The sequence below is a fragment of the Triticum urartu genome, chromosome 1 (assembly GCF_003073215.2).
Source record: "Triticum urartu cultivar G1812 chromosome 1, Tu2.1, whole genome shotgun sequence".
NCBI lineage: Eukaryota > Viridiplantae > Streptophyta > Magnoliopsida > Poales > Poaceae > Triticum > Triticum urartu.
In genome coordinates, this window is record NC_053022.1 from 173,918,120 (window position 1) to 173,927,278 (window position 9,159).

A 9,159-nucleotide genomic window follows, 5' to 3' on the forward strand; every position below is an offset into this window, starting at 1 on the left:
CGCATGTTGGGTTCTCTTTTATTTTGGCGCCGTAGTCAGGCCATGAGTGTTTGGATGATGTAATGTTATTTATGTACTTGATTGACGTGGCGAGTGTAAGCCAACAATGTTATCTCCCCTTTTATTATTATATTACATGGGATGTTTGTGAAGATTGCCTAACTTGCGACTTATGCCTTCAATGAGATTATGTCTCTAAGTCGTGCCTCAACACGTGGGAGCTATAGTCGCATCGAGGGTGTTACAGCACCGCCGGCCGCGGGCGGCGGGGGGCTGCTGTTTGGCCGGTGGTGGCTGGCGGCTCAGGGGGGTGGAGGTTGAAGATGAACCACAGGCCCTTGATTTCGTATCCAACGGCTGCAAAATCGGCTGACCAGAGATGAAAAAGTTAGTCGACCGACGTGTAGCCTCACCTTGCTAGTGCGTTCCGTTTCGACAGCAAAATTTAGTTTTGACAGCAAAATTCAGTTTCGAGTTAAGTTCAGTTTCGACAGTTAAGTTCAGAGGTGAGCGGCTGATGTATTTTACATCTAGAACTTTGTGGTTATGTATTTTACGTCATGTATTGGAGATGCTATTAGAATTCCACTCAGTTTAACGTTGTTTGTTGTCTCTCTTGTCCTGCTTCAGCCTCGGCGTCGTACAACTCACCGGAGCTGCTCCAACGACGAAACCCTCCATCACAGCGGAGCAGTACATCGGGCTCCATCTCCAGACGCCTAAGATCTTCTTCCCCTCCTCCGATAGCAGAGTCAGCCGGAGCATCCTCACCGGCCAGCCCAATCACGCTGAGATTGACATGGCTTCGCCAAAGAGGTCGTACACTTGTTGCATCTCTTTTTTACTCTAGATGTTATATATTGTCCACTGAGCACAAGGATTTGTTCCTTTAGTGTCTCCTTGAAAGAAAAAACGTATGAATTTTAAATTTCACTTGTCCTCCTTTTCAAATTCCTATTCATGAAGCACAAGACTAAGAGATAGTAGCATAATAGCATTATAACCGTACATTTTCTTGTGGTTTGACTTAATCTCACCATGCTTCTTTGCATCCTATGATCTTCCAATTGTTGTGAATCAAACACCCAAATTGGCAGAAATCCTGTGTTTTCAAATTCTCTGTTTTGCACGTGCATTCCTATCCTATTCCTGTCTATTTCCTATCCCTGCATTGTTGGAATCCTCCAATTCAAACGAGCCCTTACAGAATTACTTCTCTTATAGATAGTTGTCAAAGAAAACCTTGCGTGGTTTGTCCCGCTCCTGTTGCGCTGTCGTCCACCCCAGCTCAGCTGCTCCAACGACAGAAGGGTCCAGCACAGCAGGGATCCAGCCTCCAGACTGTCTTTCGCCGCCTCAGATCTTCTTCCCCGCCGCTGGCAGCCATGAAAACTACATTACCATCATCAACCGAGCAAATGACCTCGAGGACTACACGGGTCCGCAAGAGAGGTCGCACTCTTTCGTGTCTGCTTACGTTATGCATGGCTTAATATTACATGCTACTTTATCGTCTTGTTCACCGATTAGACTCTGAGTCAGCTCCAAACTAATGGTCAAACTTGAGTTTTTAAATGGTTGTGGGGTACATATCGGGGCCGCTATCAATAGTATCTATCTACTATCTGGTTAATCTCCGGTGTCTACTATGAGTTTCATGTTGAGTGGGAAACAAATAGTAAAGAAGCCATTATCTGTATTTTTTAACTGAAGCCATTATCTTCCTGCTATTATTGGTTTTGGGTCTATCCACAGGTTGCTACCATCACTCTGGATTTCTGCATGCACTCCGTACATAATCTCACTATGTTTTATTCCTATGCATGACAGTTATTGTAAACAATGGAACTGAACATGTAGAGCAAGAGAGACGAGCCTTGCGTGGCAATAAAATTTCATGCAGACGTCGCTCCATGGTAGGCGCAAAGGCAGCCCCCCTCCATGCATTTCGGATTGTAATCGAGATGATGATATCTGTTCCGAGGGGGATTCAGAAGGAGAAGACAACTCCTATTTACCCCCTGATGTCTTCGCTCTAACTTGGCATGCTGATGTTGGTTATATCATGCATATGGTGTCTTGCATTGCTTACTTTATACATCAAATATGTCATCTGCTTAGTTTAGACATCTTTTGTGCGAATGCCATTTGTTTAGTTTATTCATCGTTTATGTGAATTATGCAACGCCATCTTGTTTAGCCAGGCATCATATATGTGAATTTTGCAATGCCATCCTGCTTAGCCAGTCATCTTATATGTAAATTATATCAGGCCATCCTTTTTTTTCATTACATATTACATTTGTCAACAATGTTAGTACATTCAACTACTCTTCATGTGCATCAGCCATTTGACACGGTGATGGCAAATTCTGGAGTGAAAACCAGGTCTTCAGAGCAGACTATGCTATCTGACGAAGCGCATATCTCGCTGGTTATGGATAGCTCCTCAGAGGAGGATTCACAGACAGATGACCAGTCCTATTCCCCCCCTCGAGGTGTATGCTCTAACTTGGCAGGATTATGTTGCTCATATCGTGCGTATGGTGTCCCGCATTGCTATGTCATTTGATTAGTTTAGACATGCTTTGTGTGAATGCCACCTGTTCAGTGTCTAATTACCATATATGTGAATTATGCATTGCCATCTTGTTGCAAGACATTATATATGTGAATTATACAATGCTATCTTGTTGCAAAGGCATTATATATGTGAATTATGCAATGCCATGCTGTTTAGCCAATCATCATGTATGTGAATTATATCATGCTATCATTTTTTTGTATTACGTGTTCCATTTGTTGACAACGTTTGAATATTCAACTACTCTTCCTGTGCATCAGCCATTTGAAGCGATGATGGAAGTATCTGAAGTGAAAACAAGGTATTCAGAGCAGACAATGCTACGTACTAAAGCAGTCATCTTGCTGGTTACAGAGAGCTCCTTAGAGGAGGATTCAGAGACTAATGACCAGTCATGTTTCCCCCTGAGGTATATGCTCAAACTTGGCAAGGTTATATTACCCATGTCATGCATGTTGTCTTGCATTGCTTAGTTTTTACATCATATATGGATTGCCATCTGCTTACTTGCTTACTATATAAATCATATATTTCAATTATATCATGCCATCATGTTTACATAGTACATACACATCATCTATCTGAATTATGGCATGGCAACCCATTTAATAAAGACATCATATAGTTATATCATCTCATCCTGTTTAGTGTTATAGTCATCATATTTTGAATTATGTCATTCTATCCGTGAATGTATGTGAATTATGGCATGCCAACCTATTTAATAAACACATTATATAGTTATGTCATGTCATCCTGTTTACATAGTCTCATATTTTGAACTATGTCTTTCCATCTTTTTTAGTTAGCCATCATAATGTGAAATTGTGTCATGCTATCCTGTTTAGTTAGCCATCATATATGTGAAATTGTGTCATGCTATCCTCTTTGGTTAGACAACATAAATATGAATTATTTCATGCCCTCTTTTACTCCCCACTATCCATTGCACCTATCTATCATACAATGTCTATACTTTCAATTACTTTTCTTGTTTATCAGCCATTTGAATTGGAGAGCGTGATGGCAGTATCTAAGGGAGTAACAAGACAGTCTTCAGAAAAGATAGTGCTACCAGTTGATGCAGATAGAACCACGGTTGTACTTGCCCAAGGACCAGATCCACCACACATAACCTAGACTCTCGTAGATTGTACCCCTACCTAGTTGGACAGAGAACCAGCTACACCCCTTCTAACCCCAACCCCGGCAGATAGTAACCCAGTTCCAGTTGACACAGCACCGTCTCCACCACAGAGCACCCAAAGACGAGCAGTTAGTAAGGGAACTGGAGTGCCCAAAGCACGAGGACCACCACTCCGAATCCCAACTCAACGCTTAAAGTAGAAGAAGATTTGTTCTCAAGTCAGGTTCTGTAGCTATGTTTCATACTCCTTTGCTCTTGCATTACTGTATTTACTCATACCAACTATTTTCAAACTTGAAGGATGGAATTGAAACTCCAATGGCGCAACAGGTATGTTTTAAACCTATTTGTTTAACTGGTTTGCTGTTGTAACCTGCTCTATGTTGATTTCAGTTTCAATTGAATAAACAGTTATGTTCTCATGTCATGCACATTACAAGTGTTGTTATTGCTCTATAGTTACCCACACTTATATTCTTTCTATTCTGCTTTGTCTTGAACAAATATTATTTGAACTGTGTCTCTATCTTGATTTGGCAACAAAAACTAGAATGATATAGACCATAAAGTGACCATGGTACATAGATATATGTTTGTTTCATGTTGTTATCCTGTCCACTTTACTACTGAACTCATTTACCAAAATGAGTTTCATATACAACATGGTAAACATGTGATGTGTTTGCTTGTTTCTCTTTTAGAATGCGGACAAAATATTGGAGAACAGTACCGCGTTATCCAATGGTAAAGGAAGTAATACAGATAAGGTTCAAGGTAGTGAGACATCCCTGTTGGTCTCCAAGAAAGCTGATAAAAACTATCTTGACGACGGTGAGGGAACCCAAAAGTCCTGTCTTGATGTAGTGTTTGAGTTACTAGCCACTATTGCTGGCACAAGCTCTTCGAACTCGCTGCTTGAATCAATTCGTCTTCTTGAATCTCAACTCCAAGTTGAAAGACATAGATCAGATGTGCTGTAATAGGAAGCTGAAGGACTGAGGAAGTCCCTGCAGAATTCAGATGCATATTTTCTGGTGCAACAGCAAGCGCTGGAGGATTTAAGCGCCAAACAAGAGAAAGTTAATAATCTTGCTAAGCATCTTGCTAGCATTATGGGTACCCATGATATTGTTTCTTGAGATCTTCTGAAGTGGTTTCAGTTCTGGATTTGTTCTGTTGCGGCTTTTATTTGCGCCGGTCACCAACTTTGACAACCAGTGTATATGATATGCTGCTTTGTTCCCTATATTTGCACTGGTGGCAAACTTTGATGCCCAGTGGATGTAATATGTGCAATAGCCGTGATAGCCTAGCGTTAGTTGCTTGCTTATTTATTTCCTTGTTGTCTTGCTTATTTGTTTGCTTGTAGTCACTGCAGTTCTTTTTCCGTGGTTAGCTAGTGGCTGCAATAACCTATTTTTTAAAACTAGGCCACAATAACCATGGACTAATATTTACTGTAGTGACACTGGGCCTCCTACTGTCCGTAGAAACAGTGGGCCTTCTACGGGCCGTAGAAACAATGGGCCTTCTACGGGCCGTAGAAACAATGGACCTTTTGCGGGCCGTATCATCAATGTGCCTTATACGGGCCGTATGATCGATTGGCCAAACATGGGCCAAACAGACCGCATTATGGCCGTAAACGAGCTAGAGTTGGAATCGTCCGTTCATGGGCCGACCATAACGGGCCATCGTTAATAGGCCGTATTTGATGACGCTATGAAAACGGCCCAACCTATTAACGGACCACAAATGGGCCGACTGTAACCACGGCTGAATTTGGCCCACAAGCAGAAAATGACAGTAACGGGCCATAAGTAAATGAATTCTGGAAATGAGCCCAAGAATAAATGGGCTCTGAGAAGGCCGAAAGATAACATGGGCTAGAAACGGCCCAACGGAATAACGGGCCGTTAATGGGTATAAAGTGATACACTGTTCATTACGGGCCAGTTTCACCACGGGCCGTTAATGGGTGTAAAGTGATACATTGTTCATTACGGGCCAGTTTCACCACGGGTCGTTAATAGGCCAAGAGTTACATAGGGCCTCATATGGGCCGAAAGACGTCATGGGCCATACATGGGCCAGAAGTGAAAATGGGCTAGAATCATATTGGGTGGCCCATATGACGCTACTGGGCCTAATTCGGATAGGGCGTAACGGGCCTTGGGTTAGCGGGCTGTAAATGGGCTATAAGCGAACAGGCCGTTAAGAGGCTTTACATGGGCCGGCCCGCCACCTTTTGACCAAGTAAAATGGGCCGCCTTTTCATAGGAATGGCCTATGTTGGGCCGTGCCACGTGTCGACATATCATAGGCGCCTTCTGTCCATTGAGTGGATGACATCTGTCCCAACGATGAGCCAACACGTGTTTCCTCCAGCCAATGATGATTTTACACATGGAAAATCGCCATTGGTCGGGGCTATTAACGGGTTATCGGATCCAAAACCCGACCCGATAGCTTAACGGCATTCCGTTACGGTGGATGCCACGTGACGGCCACCCTTGAAGAAAGCACTTCTGTGACACGCGATTTATCGTCATGGAAGTGGACACTTCCGTGATGATAATTTTGGTAATGTCATGGAACACTTCTACGACAGCACAGGTATGACTATCTTGATTCTGTCATAAATTTGTCATGGATGTACATGCATGACAAAAAACGCAACCTACTATGACAAACACGTATCATCACGGAAGTGTATTTTTTGTAGTGCAAGTTGGATGCACACCCACTTAGTTTCTTTTGTTGAGCTTTCATACATTTATAGCTCTAATGCATCTGTTGCATGGCAGTCCCTACTCCTTGCATTAACATCAATCGATGGGCATATCCATACCCCATGGATTAGCCTCGTTGATGTGAGACTTTCTCCTTTTTGTCTTCTCCACATAACCCCCATCATCATATTATATTCCACCCATAGTGTTATATACATGGCTCGCGCTCATATATTGCGTGACAGTTTATAGGTTTGAGATTACTAAAGTATGAAACAATTGCTTGGCTTGTCATCGGGGTTGTGCATGATGAGAGCACTCTTGTGTGACGAAAATGGAGCATGACTAAACTATATGATTTTGTAGGGATGAACTTTCTTTGGCCATGTTATTTCGAGAAGACATAATTGCTTAGTTAGTATGCTTGAAGTATTATTATTTTTATGTAAATATGAACTTTTATCTTGAATCTTTCGGATCTGAATATTCATACCACAATTAAGAAGAATTACATTAAAATTATGCCAAGTAGCACTCCGCATCAAAAATTCTGTTTTTATCATATACCTACTCGAGGACGAGCAGGAATTAAGCTTGGGGATGCTTGATACATCTCCAACGTATCTATAATTTTTGATTGCTCCATGCTATATTATCTACTATTTTGTACATTATTGGGCTTTATTATCCACTTTTATATTATTTTTGGGACTAACCTATCAACCGGAGGCCCAGCCCAGAATTGTTGTTTTTGCCTATTTTAGGGTTTCGAAGAAAAGGAATATCAAACGGAGTCCAAACGGAAAGAAACCTTCGGGAACATGAATTTCTCACCGAACATGATCCAGGAGACTTGGACCCTACATCAAGAAACAAAGGAGGAGGCCACGAGGTAGGGGGCGCGCCTACCCCCCAAGCGCGCCCTCCACCCTCGTGGCCCCCCTATTGCTCCACCGACGTACTCCTTCCTCCTATATATACCTACGTACCCCCAAACGATCAGATACGGAGCCAAAACCCTAATTCCACCGCCGCAACTTTCTGTATCCACGAGATCCCATCTTGGGGCCTGTTCCTAAGCTCCGCCGGAGGGGGTATCCATCACGGAGGGCTTCTACATCAACACCATAGCCCCTCTGATGAAGTGTGATTAGTTTACCTCAGACCTACGGGTCCATAGTTATTAGCTAGATGGCTTCTTCTCTCTTTTTGGATCTCAATACAATGTTCTCCCCCTCTCTTGTGGAGATCTATTCGATGTAATCTTCTTTTTGCGGTGTGTTTGTTGAGACCGATGAATTGTGGGTTTATGATCAAGTCTATCTATGAACAATATTTGATTCTTCTCTGAATTCTTTTATGTATGATTGGTTATCTTTACAAGTCTCTTTGAATTATTAGTTTGGTTTGGCCTACTAGATTGATCTTTCTTGCAATGGGAGAAGTGCTTAGCTTTGGGTTCAATCTTGCGGTGTCCTTTCCCAGTGACAGTAGGGGCAACAAGGCACGTATTGTATTGTTGCCATCGAGGATAACAAGATGGGGTTTTCATCATATTGCATGATTTTATCCCTCTACATCATGTCATCTTGCTTAAGGCGTTACTCTGTTTTCTTGAACTTAATACTCTAGATGCATGTTGGATAGCGGTCGATGAGTGGAGTAATAGTAGTAGATGCAGGCAGGAGTCGGTCTACTTGTCTCGGACGTGATGCCTATATACATGATCATACCTAGATATTCTCATAACTATGCTCAATTTTGTCAATTGCTCAACAGTAATTCGTTCACCCACCGTAAAATACCTATGCTCTTGAGAGAAGCCACTAGTGAAACCTATGGCCCCCGGGTCTATCTTCATCATATTAATCTTCCAATACTTAGTTATTTCTTTTGCTTTTTTACTTTGCTTTTATTTTACTTTGCATCTTTATCACAAAAATACCAAAAATATTATCTTATCATATCTATCAGATCTCACTCTTGTAAGTGACCGTGAAGGGATTGACAACCCCTTATCGCGTTGGTTGCGAGGAGCTATTTGCTTTGTGCAGGTACGAGGGACTCGCGCGTAGCATCCTACTGGATTGATACCTAGGTTCTCAAAAACTGAGGGAAATACTTACGCTACTTTGCTGCATCATCCTTTCCTCTTCGGGGAAACCCAACGCAGTGCTCAAGAGGTAGCAAAGGCATTTGACTGATGATAACTCATTCTTACGTCAAACTTGGAAAATAATTTGAGAGTAACTCCGGGAAAATAGAGGAGTCAGGTAAGATCCTGGGAAAAGACCTGTGGGTTAGGGCCCACTCAAAAGATGCACCATTGAACGATTTAAAAGGAAGATTGCACCGGTTGATTTAAATGGCTGGAATGAGATAACACCCCGAATTAGCTTGAGCGGATTGATAATGGAACACAAGTCTTCTGAGATATCTTCGGCACTTCGGATAAACATGAATAGCAAGAGGTGGATGATTAAGAAGTGCACCGGCATGATAAAACATTAGAAACAAGGAAAGGGTATGATCGATAAAGCTCGAATTGAATCCACCAGAGAAGAAAAGAGAATGAAGAATGATAAACTTGAATCTTCGTTAGAATCTTCATGAGGATCACCAGATACGAACATTGAAAGAAAAGGATGAAGAGACTTCACATGAATAAAATGGATAGTTGATTTGAATATCTCTGA